The sequence below is a fragment of the Aotus nancymaae genome, unplaced genomic scaffold, assembly GCF_030222135.1.
Source record: "Aotus nancymaae isolate 86718 unplaced genomic scaffold, 86718_ANA_hifiasm-v0.15.2.pri h1tg000030l, whole genome shotgun sequence".
In the NCBI taxonomy this organism is placed as follows: Eukaryota; Metazoa; Chordata; class Mammalia; order Primates; family Aotidae; genus Aotus; species Aotus nancymaae.
The window spans coordinates 6,378,581-6,392,066 of NW_026988443.1; the positions used below are offsets into that span (position 1 = coordinate 6,378,581).

The following is a 13,486-nucleotide window of genomic DNA, read 5'->3' on the forward strand; positions in this document are numbered from 1 at the left end:
CTTGTACCCTGTGTCTCAAAGTGTACCTGCAGGATTTTAATATACGAAGCTGACTGCATGATGACACAAAGAGGTCAATGACATTGAAAGATCTTGATTACTGAACAGCTCATGAGAGAAGGGGCATGCCACACCACAAGAGGCCAGAGAGAAGCTTCGGCTTTGGTCAGGAGGCGGAGGAAGTGAGGGGAAAGCCTCTGCCAGAGTCCTTAGTGAGGTTTCCTTGGGCAAGGCAAGGCATTGGGTGTGGGTGTTTCGGGTAGTTACTTTAAAATTGGCTATTCTGAATAATTCTGGCAGGCTTTGGGGCACAGGGGCAGGGGAAATACTGCCTTGAGGTGTGAGAGTTGAATAAAGGAGGTGTTTGGGGGTATGGACTCAGGGTTGGTTGGTTTGCATATGAAAGGCGTGTACACAGGTGAGTTGTTTATTATCTTTAGGAATCAGCTAGTCCTGGGAAAGGCAGTTTCTCCCTAGTTAGAGAGGCCACAAATGCCAGAGCATCAATAATACAGAAAGTAAGCAAATATTATTAATACAATTGGCCCAATGAGTGAATGCCCAATAGATGAATACAGACCGTAAGAAAACACAGGACATCCTGCGAGTATATTTTTCTTCCTAGCTTTGCTGGGGTGGAGTCCTGTGATTGGCTGGGCCTGAGCGATGCTCCTATCCTGGGAAGGCCAGGCCCGCCCCACTGGGAACACAGGAACACACTACTGCAATGGTTGGAGGGATGATGATGATGCTTGGCTGAAAACCCTGTGTCTGGGAAAGAGAAAGATTCTGCCATGGTGGGCTGAGGGCAGGGGCATTTTGGACACAGGAGGAGGAGCAGGAGAGAAATGTTAGCCATTTATGAATCAGTCTTCATACACTACTGCCTTCAAACTGTCTTGCCTGCTCCTTCCCTTGTTAATATTTCAGATGGATGGATTAGCTTTCCTGTTAACTTCTGTAATTGACTCATTTTCAGGTATTAAAATGTCCAGCCCAGTTTCTATCAAATCCAGTCTTGCAGCCTATTCCAGTCTTCCTCCCTCCTTTTGTCTCAGCCTAACTTCAGCTGGAACCCTGGAGGAGGAGAGGCTGGGAGCTGGGACTGTCTGGCATGTTCCTCCCTCCTTGCCCTCTTATCTGCTGCTGTGGGTGTCCTGTCCCCTGTGTGTCAGCCTGGAGGTGACAGGACAGGTATCATCCTGCATGGGCTGTTACAAGGCATCAATTCCATCAGGGAGTGGCATCTTTTGTTGGCTTTCATGCAGTATCATGGTTTTCTCAGGAAGGATCTCTGTGTGCCACTATTTCTGGGTGTGGGTTGCCTGTTCTCTGGCTGACCTTATGGGACCTTCCTCCTTCTCCCTTTTCTTGCAGGATATGCTACAACTAGCAGACATGATGCCATCAAGACATCTCGAGCCTGGTTACCTCCCATGGCCTGTAGTTGGTTCACAGGAAACTCACGCAGTCTTGCTACAGCAAATTGAGGTGGTATAGGGTGCTTGCTGCTGCCTCTCTCCTCACCTTGCCACAGAAGGCTGCCCCAGTCTGACCCCCACTTCCAGAATTTCTCCAGGTAAGAAAAGGGTGTGAATCTCTGTACATATAAGCTGTGGCAAGCATTCATCTCTCCTTGCTGTCATATTCCATGGGGTGAAAGTCACTGTTAGCACCTGTGACTTTCTTCCTGTGGGCTCTGCGCAATGTACCAGGGGAGCTGACATGTCTAGGAATAGGAGTCGGTGGATACATACCCCAGCTTCTTTGCCTTTACTTAGGACAAGGTGTGTGCATGATAGTCATCAATGGGTTTGAGCCCCAGTTGCCCACAGTGGTCCCTGCTTGTTAATGCACTCTGTATTGGCTTCGTTTCCTTCTCTCTCTCATTTTCCTACTTCCCTCTCAGTACTTCATGGAATATTTCTCAAATTGCTTGTACTTGAGTCTTTAGCACAGAGTCTGATTCCAGGTAGAACCCAGCCTAAGACATGTGTCCATAAACTCCCAAGTACTCACTCTCAGGATGGTTCTTATCTCATCCTATCCCAGTTGAGGGTGGAATGGGGCTCACAGACTCCACAGCTCAGCAAGCCACCAGCCATGGGTGTCAGGCTGGTCCCTGCAGCCAATCTCTTGAGCAACCTCCCATGCTTGGTGGCTGGTGTGCCTTCCATGCCCCATCCCTCTCCTTCCCTCCTCCTGAATCACAGTGCTCTCTGCCCAGGCTGACAACTCTCAAAGCTGACTATCTTCTTCTTTCCCCATATTTCTCTCAAACATTTGCTCTTCTTCTTATGTAGATTGGAGTGGGTAATGGGGATGCTCTTAGGTCTTAGTGGGTAATCCATTAGGCCACCTCTTAAAAAGTCTGAGGGGTGTGTCCTGCGGCTCCTCTATAGAATACTGGGCACTTATCACTTATCTTGTGATGAACTTAGCTCAGAGACTTAGTCAGAGAGAAAAGTCCCACTCATCAGCTTGCTTTGAAATATAGTTGACGCACATACACCTACCCTGAGACCTCTGCAATTCCGCTGTTTCATATGTACCCAACAGAAATGTGCTCATATGTTCACCAACAACACATATAAGAATGCTTATAGCAGTGCTATTGGTGATATCACAAAACCGGAAAAAATCAATGCCCATAAATAGTAAAAGAGATTATTATATTGTGATATAATCATATAGTAGGTTACTACTCAGCAATGAGAATGTATGAAACATTTACATATTATATTTACATGATACTTACATATCATGTAAAAACATGGATAAAACTCACAAACTTGGTTGAGGCAAAGAAGCCAGAGACCAAGGCATACATACTGCATGATTCCACCTGTAAAGAGTTCAAAGTCAGACAAAATTTACCTGTGATGTAGAAGTCAGGCTTATGCTTATCTTTAGAAGAGGGGCATTGACTGGAAGGTACCATGAGGTAGGCTTCTGGATTGGTGATCAAAACGTTCCATTTTGCCTCTAAGGACATGTTCCATTTCTTGACCTGGGTGATGGATGTCTGGGTATGTTCACTTCATGAAAATTGCATCCATCAAGACACTCAGGATTTGTGCACCTTTATTAGGTATGACATGCTTCAATTTTTATATGAATATATTAATAATAACAGGCCAGTATAAACCTGCTGAGTGCATGCTAAGCCTGACAAGAGGAGAAAGAGTTCTCATTCTGAGAGAGTTGCATGAATGGACAAGTATGTACTGTCAGGAGGCAAGAGAGTACCTCTACGGTAGGATTTCTGGAGTGTTTGATCAAAAGGTCCAAAACATATAACTGAACAAATAAGAATTCATTGAATCGACATCACTTTCTTGGAAGGCAAGATTTAGTACCCTTGCAAAAGTCTGAGGAGATGGGACAAACTCACTGCTAAGGAAGCTTCTAGAAGCCTAGAGAAAGCAATCGTCCATAATGAGATGAAGTAGAAATAGCTGAGTTTCCCTGGCAGGAGGAAAAAACCTGAGGGAAAGGGACATGCAGTATATGAGGCCAGAAGACCCACAGAGGATATGTTCCATTGAAGGACCCAGAGGACATACCATTCACCAATGACATCAGGAATGCACTGGTGAGAAGAGCACCAGCCTCCCAAGAAACTCATTGCTCCCTCTACTCTGCAGATTAATGATGCTGATAGGAAAGGCAGATGCAGAACTGGACCATTAGGAAGATGATGACTTCCTAATGTATTAGAAGTCAGAGAATTGCAATTATCATAAAGACTGGCAAGATCAGGAGGGCTGCGATGGTGGCTTGACCTTCAGGGAACTGAGAGGATGGATAACAGAGCCTGGTGTTCTTAGAGGCGAAATATTCAGTTGGCCAATAAGGCTGCTGCCTAACTTTTACAAGCAGAAGGCAAATATGGAGGAACAGAGGAGGAGAACTTCTGCTTTTAGCCAAGATGGAGTAGCCGGTTTCAGATTTGCTCTTGTTCCTGAAGCAACCAAAAATACACAAATATGTGAAACATTAGCTTTCAAGACACTAAAATTTAGGCAATGAAGAAGAGTAACCTTTCAGAAATGGGAATCAAATGAGGGGAGCCCTATAAGTGTCCCATCTTATTACCCTGAGAGAATTTCCAGGTTACGGCACAGAAAGAGGAAACTCAGGTAGACTCTCGAGTTTAAAAGGCAGAGTTGAAAGTGGGGAGAGAAAAAGGCAGAGTTTGTAGGATAGTACACCAGAGAAGAGAATGCTGCACAGGGGGATAACTCTAGAAAACTACGGAAGGACTCCCTCAAGTATTCAGAAAAGAGCTGATAAGTACCTACATGTGAGGAAACTGACCAGGGCTAGAGATAGAACGATCCAAGAGAATAGCACTCCGTACTCACACAGGGCTGGAAATAGTGCCCGTTTCCGTTAGCCATAAGGGAAATCCTCAAGATTCGTTAGGCATTGTGTAGAATACACAGAAGGGTCTTGACTCAGTTGTATGGAATAATTCACTGTAGACTGGGCATTGTTCTGGTTCTGCCTAACAAATCTTAAAAGCAAGGCCTCAAAGTATCAAACTGTTTCTGAGTAACTGAACTGTATTTTGGATACAGTATTTTGAAAGCTCAATAATATTTTTATTAAAATATTTTTATTTTAATAAAATTTTTATTTTAAAAAATTACTAGGCATAAAAAAAGTACTAAAAAAAATCTCCCATAATAAGGAGAAAAATCAGGTAAATAAAATTGAACAAAACTGACACAGAAGTTAGAATCAGCAGACATTAGTAAATATTTAATAGTATTGTATATATCTTAAAAGTTAAGTAGTGATATGCGATAGAAAAAATGATCCAAACTGAACTTCTAGGTCTCATATTACAATATGTGAGATAAAAAATATATTGCATAAGATCAGTGGTGTATTAGATACTGCAGAAGAAAAGATTAGTGACTTGAAGACATAGCAGTAGAATCTATCTGAGCTGAAACACACACGAAAAAGACAACAGGAACAAAAACAAACAGGGCATCAGTGAACTGTGGGACAATTTCATGTGACCAATATGTAAAGTACTCAAAGGAGAGAACAGAGAAGAATGGATAAAAGTTTTAAGAAATGTTGCCTAAAATATTTCCCAAATTTGATAAAAACTATAAACCCATGGATTCAAGAAATCCAACAAAATTGAAGCAGAAGAAATATGAGGAAATCCATAACAAAGCACATTGTAATTAAACTACTCGAAACTGGTTATAAAAAGAAAGTCTAAAAAGCATCCAAAGGCGAGGAAAAAAAGTCATAGTATACACAGATAAAGATAATGATGACAAAAGATTTCTTGTTGGAAATAATGCAAGTGGGAAGATAGTGGAGCAATATTTTTTAAAAAACCAAAGAAAAAACATGTCAACTTAGAATTCCATACCCAGAAAAATTATCTTTCAAAGGAAGGAGAAGTGGCCTGAGTTGAGAATGTATAAAGATTCCTGGACAGAAGCTAATGGCCTGGCTGGCTGGTCAGAGTCCTGGGAGGAAAAAGATAAAAGGGTTAGAGACAAGGTGGTCTGAAGCTGAGACATGTGGATGGACATATGGACATTGGTGTAAACTCTGAAGATTTTTTATCACATATTAACTCTGACCAGAAGAGTCGCTGAATAACTAAGAAGACAAAATGGCTTAGCCAGTTAACTTTAACCACCCTTCATCATTGGCCATCCCAGAACTGGCAGAATGGACAAATGTAGCCATGATTGTAGAGACAAAGGTTAGTATGGGTCCAATCATGAATTTCCACTAAGGAAAGACAATTTAGCTACTGCTACCATTGAATACCTAACTTGCCAGCACCATGGACCAGTACTGAGCCTCTAGATCTGGTGCTATTCCTCAAGGAGACCAATGGTCACTTGGTAGCAAGTTGACTACATTGGGACCCTTCTATTCTAGAAGGACCAGTGGTTAAACCCTAATAGGATAGATACCTATTACAGGTATAGTTCTGCCTTTCTACCTGCAGAGTCTCAGCTAGCACAACCATTCAGGGATTTATAGAATTTTTGATTCACAGACATGGAATCCCACAGAACGTAGCATCTGTCTAGGAAACCCATTTTATAGTGAAGGAGGTGTAAAATTGAGTCAGTGACCATAGAGTCTACTGGTTGTATCATATACCATACCATCCAGAAAGAGCTGGCCTCAGAATGCTAGAATGGCCTCCCAAATGCACAACCAAAGTGCCAGCTTGGAGGCAAGCATCAGATGCCATCCTTCAGAATGCAATATATACGTTCTATCAAAGATCTCTGGGTCTCAGATAGGAAAAGTACATGGACTCAGGAACCAAGGAACAGAAGTATCCCTTAACATTATTCCCACTGACCCTGAAGGGGACTTTATGCTTTCTATCCTCCCAACTCTGCTGGGATTAAAGATTTTGGTTCCCAAAGAGGATATACTCTTGCCAGGAACACAGCAAGAGCCCTCATTGAATTACAAAACTACCACTGCTACCAGGGTACTTTAAATACCTTGTATCCAGGGGCCAGTAGGTAAGACAGGAGTCACCATCATGGCAGGGATAATTGATCTTGTCATCAGGAAGGGATAGGGCTGCTAGTATGCAATGGGGATGGAGAGGAATATGTGTGGAACTTGGTGTTCCCTTTCTCCATTGTGACTGTGAAAAAACACATGCAGAAAACACAACATAAGAAAAGCATGATAAGGCCAGGTATGGCGGCTCATGCCTGTAATCCCAACACTTTGAGAGGCCAAGGTGGGGAGATCACTTGAGCCCAGGAGTTCAAGACCAGCCTGGGCAACATGGCAAAACCCTGTTTCTACAAAAAATACAAAAATTAGCCAGGCATGGTGCTGCACCTGTAATCCCAGTTACTCGGGAAGCTGAGATAGGAGGATGGCTTGAGCCTGGGAGGCAGAGGTTGCAGTGAGCTGAGATCACACCATTGCACTCCAGCCTGGGCGACAGAGTGAGACTGTTTTAAACAAACAACAACAAAACAAAACAAAAAAAGATGTATGATTACCAAGGATTCAGACTCCTCAGCAATAAAGGGTTGCATCACACCACCAAGGAGTCATCAAGACCTGGAGAAGGTGTGAGGAATCGAGGAAGGATAGTGGAAGAAGGAGATGAGTGCCATTTGTGGTCCTGAGATCAATGGGGTGATGGGGGTTGTAGCTCACCCTGACACCTCCTTTCTTCTAAGTGTCCCCTCAGAAAGAGAGGCCCATGGGAACTAGGGAGGAACTGCTCCCCAAACATGCATGGAAAGTGGACCTGTAAAAGCAAGGGGTGGACTCTGGAGGCCATAGAGATGCCCTGCTCAGCTTTCCCTTCAAGAAGACCTGGTGTTTGGGTTCTAGGGCTGGACCATTCCTGCTTGATGTGCATCTGCGTTGTTCAGGTACTACCCATGAACTTGGCCAAGTCTTTCTCAGAAGTCCTCATGAGCCTGACTGAGTCTTTCTTAGAGCTCTACTGTATCTGAGATTCTCCCTACTCAATCCCTCCTTCTCACCCTCCTTTCCCAGGTGTCATATATGCATTGCAGCCTGAAGACTCTCTCCATCTTGTCTTATTCCTTCACCCTTTATCCTTTATCCACATTCTGCCTAATAAATCTCTTGTACATCCACTCCTGTTTTGACATCTGCTTCGCAGAAGACCCCAGTTGGTACATTGTCTCTGTCCAGCACTCCTAATACCTTCCCTTCTATATTTTTCTACCATGGGCTTCTTTTTTCCCTTTCATGGATCTGATCCTAATTAGTGATTGTTTTATATTTCCGTTTGTGTGTGTGTGTGTGTGTGTGTGTGTGTCTGTGTGTGTGACCCTGCTCCTTTGAAATGTGAAGTTCATGTCGACAGGATGCTTTGAAGGATACCTGCATTATCTACTGCTGTCCTCATGGTACCTGGCACATGACAGGCATTCATAGTTCCCACAGGCCCCTCTTTCTGGAGGGACACTTAAAAGAAAGGAGGTGGCAGGATGAGCTACAACCCCCATCACCCATTGATCTCAGGACCGCAAATGGCACTCATCTCCCTCTTCCACTATCTTTCCTAAATTTCTCCCACCTTCTCCAGGTCTTGATGACTTATTGGTGGTGTGGTACCTGTTAAATGAATGTTCAATCAATGGTGGGAAAATTGAGGAAGCATGCATTAAACATATAACAAGGCTTTTAAAAAACCCAAATGTTCTACTTTCCAGAAGTGCCCACTCAATGATCTGGTATTATTTCTAGCCTGGATCTCCAAGACTCTTTCTGTGGCTGTTTGAAGCGTGGGCCCAGGACCCAACACAGGGAGGTACCAGCTGGGAGGATGCTGAAGCCTCCTGGCTGCATTTCACCAGAAGTCAGATACACATTCATAAGGTTGAGGTGATGAGCCATCCTCTTTCTGGAGTGGGCACTTTAGGAACATTATCCCTTGAAAAGCATCTCCCTGGGATAAATGTTGAACAGGGTGTTTATCTTAAGAATGCGAAATGTATGAAGTGCTGTAATTAAACCAGCAGGGGTGGGGATGGAGCGCTAGCTCCAAACAGTTTCTTTGAAGATGAAAGTCATTAGATTTCAATGAAAATCTAGGATGTAGTGTTCCACTGACACAAGAATATTTAACCTACATCCTAGAGCGGGGCAAGCAATTGATAGTATGATTGATAATAACTTGATTGCAGCAATTGTGAAGGGGAATTTGAAAATGGTTAGATTAGCAGGAAGCAGGCGATGAGTCGATGGTATATTTGTGGAGCCAAATTTTCCTACAATGTTGAATGTTGAAGTTTCTCCATGTTCTTTTTTTTTTTTTTCCGGCCAGGAGAATTCTCAAATCTCTGTAAATAAGCAATCCAGGAGCCAGAGAATCGTGGGATCTCATATAAACAACCCATCCAGGAAAAACACAGCCAGACTCCTTTTGGTAAACCTCCATGCCTGGGGATCCCCTACCACCTGGAAAGCAGTTTTGCTTGCCATGCACAGCATCAGTAATTTTTACTGCTGCAGCAGACTCCGTTAGACCTGCCTGCTTCTTCAGCGGATTGTTCAGTGCACACCACCAGCTACCTGCTGTAAGCATTCATACCTCTCTACCCGCCTGGCAGCCTTTCTCAGCTGAACACAGGCCAGACCAGAAGTGGCAGGGAGTGAATGCCCTTGGAAGCAGCTCTCTACCAACGACAAATGGAGCTATGCAATCTCTCACAAGTCCCCAGCAGGCTCAAGCTCCCATTGTCCAACTCTGGTAACCTGCTCATCGATGCCCCTGTCTTGCCTTCCCTTCTTGGTCTCACTCCCTCACTCTTACTGTTGCCTCCTGAGATCACATCCAAAATAAATGACCTGTACCCAGATCTGTGTCTCAGAGTCTACTTCTGGGGGAATTCAAATTAAGATAACTGTCGAGTGTTTTCAAGGGTGAGAGGCAATACATGGACAAGTGGTTCAGCTGGGGCACCGGCCAGGCAGACAGGGCTCTTGGCCACAGTACTAGGCCTTACCTCCTGACCTGCGCATCGCCTTGGGAGGGTGGGAATGCGTGTGGAAGTTATCCTCTGATATGCATCACTGCAGAGGACCGAAGTGCCAGAGACCATGATTAGCCTCAGGGGAGGCCCTCAGTAGTAATGAACCAATAAATACAGAATTATTTCAATATTTTATCTGATGGAGCTATGTCAGTGATTACTGTTTATCAATTCTCAATATATTTGGAATGTATAAAATTTATTCCAGTCACTTCTGGGGTCAGAGAAGTAAGGAAATGAGTGAAGCAGGCTAAGTGTAAGAAAAATCAAGCAGCTGACCCAGAGTAGTGGCTCACGCCTACAATCCCAGCACTTTGAGAGGCCAAGGTAGGTGGCTCACTTGAAGTCAGAAGTTTGAGACCAGCCTGGCCAACATGATGAAACCCTGTCTCTACTAAAAATACATAAATTAGCTGGGCATGGTTGTGGGCACCTGTAATCCCAGCTACTTGGGATGCTGAGGCAGGAGAATCGCTTGAACCCAGGAGGTGGAGGTTGCAGTGAGCTGAGATTGTTCCACTGCACTCCGGCCTGGATGACAGAGCAAGACTCTGTCTCAGAAAGAAGGAAAGAAGGAAAGAAAGAGAGAAAGATAGAAAGTGGGGAAGAGGGAGGAAGGGATGGGCGGAGGGAGGGACGGATAGAGGGAGGGAGAGAGGGAAGGAAGATCATGCAGCCACATGGAGCTTTATTTTTCCATTTGATTGGCAGGGGTAGAAAGGACGTTCTCTTCCATGAGAAGCACAGCAGCCAGTACAAGCTCGCTGACAAATGTCAGCGATGGCAGGATTTTGGGAGACAACAGGGTAGAGATAGGAGTGTCCTTGCCTTTCTTAAAGGGGCGATCACATCTCCAGTCAGTCATTACCTTGTGGGATGTGGGCCTGGTGGTGACAACTTTCTAAGAGACTTAGAAATTTTGGATTCTTATGTGACATTCTCCAGTTTCAAATAATATAAAACCAGAGTGGGCCAAATAAAATATATGTATGTGCTGGTCCAATGAGCAGGCTGCCAGTTGGTGACCTCTGTCTTAGCGAGTGGATTTGAATTCAACATTGCCTCCCATTAACTAGTGTCCCCCTCTGGGTGGTGTTGCTGACCTTGACTCTGTGCGACCTCCTCTCACCGAGATTCCTCCTAAGTTGCCTTCATCTGATCTCTTGCACTTTTGTATATGGACACTGAATGCAAAGGGCTGAAGCCCAGCTGGGACCAGCCTTCCTTGGTTTTCTGTTCCTAACCAGGTATACTTCAGGACCTCTCTGCACATGGAGGGAGTTACATTCAGGAGGCTGGAATGGAGACTTCCCGAAAATGATGCTGCTGAGGGAGGAGGGACTGAAGATGGGTCTGGATTCATGGTTGAGGGGACTATGGAGTTTAGCTTGGAGAAGACTATGTGTGTGTGTGTGTGCGCGCGTGTGTGTGTGTGTGCCTGTGTATGTAGTGGTGGAGGTGAAAGAATGGCAGGGGAAAGTAGGCAGATAGCTGAGAGTTACCTTCCAAAATCTAAAAGGAGAAGAAGGCACCTTTCTTCCTACAAGTCAAAACTAAGATTCAAAGTAGAAGAGAGAAGGTCAAGCTTGCTGGTTTTTATTTTTTCCCCACTGCGCTAGTAAAAGCTCAGTTGAGAGTGACAGATTTGCAACTCAGGCTGACCTAAGCAGTAAAGGGAGATTACTGGTTTATGTTACTACAGGGAAAGACGGCCTTCAGGGATGGCTGGATACAGGTGCTCAATTATATTAGCATTTTTTCTCTCTCTCTCTCTCAATCCCTTTATCTCTCTACTCTATTTCCCTCTGAACCAGCTCCATTTTCAAGCAGGTTCTTCCCTTTTGGTGATGAGACAACTGCTAGTAGCTCTGGATACATATCACCACAACTTTCATCATTTTCCTAATGGCTCAAGAAACCTCAGAAGTATATCCACTCATAAATCAGTCCCTACAGCTAGGGGGAATGGAATGTGCCAATCGAGTGGGCTTAGGGCATGCGCCCGTCCCTGGAGCTAGTGGAGGTGGGCTTAGCTCCACCAAACTACATGAATTGAGAATAGGAAGGGATAGTTTTGAAAGGAAAACCAGGATGCCTTTGCCAGAGGAAGAAGAAGGAGCCATGGCCAGTAGTATAGCAGAAATCACCAAAATCTACCAGATCCGTCATGAAAATCAAGTGACATTACAGAAACCCTGGAAAAGGAGAGACAAAAATATTTACCTCTAACCTTATCACTGGAACTCAACTATAGGCAATATTTTAATTTAAATTTTGCCCCCCCAACGCCCTACACTTTTAATGTATTTTAAATTTATGTATAAGCACAGTAATACACATTTGCTATCTTGCTTTTTCACCCCCCAAGTTTGTTTTCGCAGGTTGCTAAGGATTCCTCATTGACATCATTCTTTATTTATTAGAGGCAAGGTCTTACTCTGCTACCCAGGGTAATGTGCAGGAGCACAGTCATAACTTACTGCTGCCTCAAATTCCAAGTGACCCTCCTGCCTCAGTCTCCCAAATACCTGGGACTATCGGCATGCACGACCACACCCAGCTAATTTTTCAATTTTTTTAGAGGGGTCTTGTGATGTTGTCCAGGCTGGTCTCAAGCTCCTAGCCTCAAGTGATCCTACTTCCCTGGCCTCCCAAAGGGCTGGGATTAGAGGCATGAGCCACGGTGCCCAGCTGGCTTTTCTATTTTTGAATGGTTCTGATGTAAATGCCTACATGGTGTCCTTGATTTTGTCTCTTGACTTGCAAATGGAAAATATTTACTATCTGGCTCTTTACAGAAAAAGTTTGCAGATCCCTGGCTTAGAAAAAAACACCAGATAAGAGATTGCTCTCTAGAAATGAGCAAATATGTTTATGATCACTAGGGAGAAATAAATATGAAATAACCATCATTCTTTTTTTTTGGAGGTGGAGTCTTGCTCTGTTGCCCAGGCTGGAGTTCAGTGGTGCGATCTTGACTCACTACAACCTCTGTGTTCCGGGTTCCAGCAATTCTCTTGCCTCAGCCTCCCGAGTAGCTGGGAATACAGGCGTATGCCACTATGCCTGGCTAAAGTTTTTGTATTTTCGTCGATATGAGGTTTCACCGTGTTGCCCGAGCTGGTCTCAAACTCCTGAGCTCAGGCAATCCACCTGTCTTGGCCTCCCAAAGTGCTAGGTTTATAGGTGTGGGCCACTGCACCCAGCCTAAATAAACATCATTCTTAATGGATGAAGGTGACAACCTCCCAGGCACTGAAGGGGTATGCCTGGGCCTGCACAGCCACTTGCCAGGGAGGCTATGGAGGGAGGAATCCTGTCATGAGTGGGAGGCTGGAACACAGACCTTCTGAGGATTTGGTGATGTGACTCCAAGTCTGTGACTTCCTTTCTCTGGTCACCTTAGAGGGAGGCCTTGATTTGGTGATGTGACTCCAAGTCTGTGACTGAGGATTTGGTGATGTGACTCCAAGTCTGTGACTTCCTTTCTCTGGTCACCATAGAGAGAGGTCTTTGGCCAAACGGGGCAGCTTCTGGTCCAGATCTCATCCTCTCCTGGAGTTTGACTCCAAGGCCTGGCGCGGGCCAGGTGTTTGCAGGGCTCAGCGGTGGGGTAATTGCTACCAGCTGACAGTCTCAGTTGAGAGGCCTCCCAGATCTCCTGCTCCACCACTTCACAAAACAGAAACTCCGAGCCCTGGGGGAAGAGGTTGCTCTTTGGGAAAACTGAACACCAAGCTCACTGAGGAGCCACCATCAGGAACTTAGGAGACTTAGCCTAAACTCAGAGGCAGCTGCTTTGACAGCCTGGTGATCTGAGGAATAATGTTACAAGCTTTGTGAATCAAGTGTCTCACAATACCTTGCAATTTTTTTACGGGAGGCGGATGGCTGCAATGAACCTCAAAAGGTCATCCAGTCCAGGAATGATAAGTCATCTC

The 13,486-nt window shown here is 44.7% G+C and overlaps 1 long non-coding RNA gene across 1 annotated transcript; it reads left to right on the forward strand.

Moving 5' to 3' along the window:
• Positions 1-1,380: 1,380 nt before the first annotated feature.
• On the forward strand, positions 1,381-9,369 carry LOC110567059 (uncharacterized). Its single transcript, XR_002477518.2, has 2 exons — positions 1,381-1,579; positions 8,837-9,369. It is a non-coding gene; the product is annotated as an uncharacterized LOC110567059 (long non-coding RNA).
• The last annotated feature ends 4,117 nt before the right edge of the window (positions 9,370-13,486 follow it).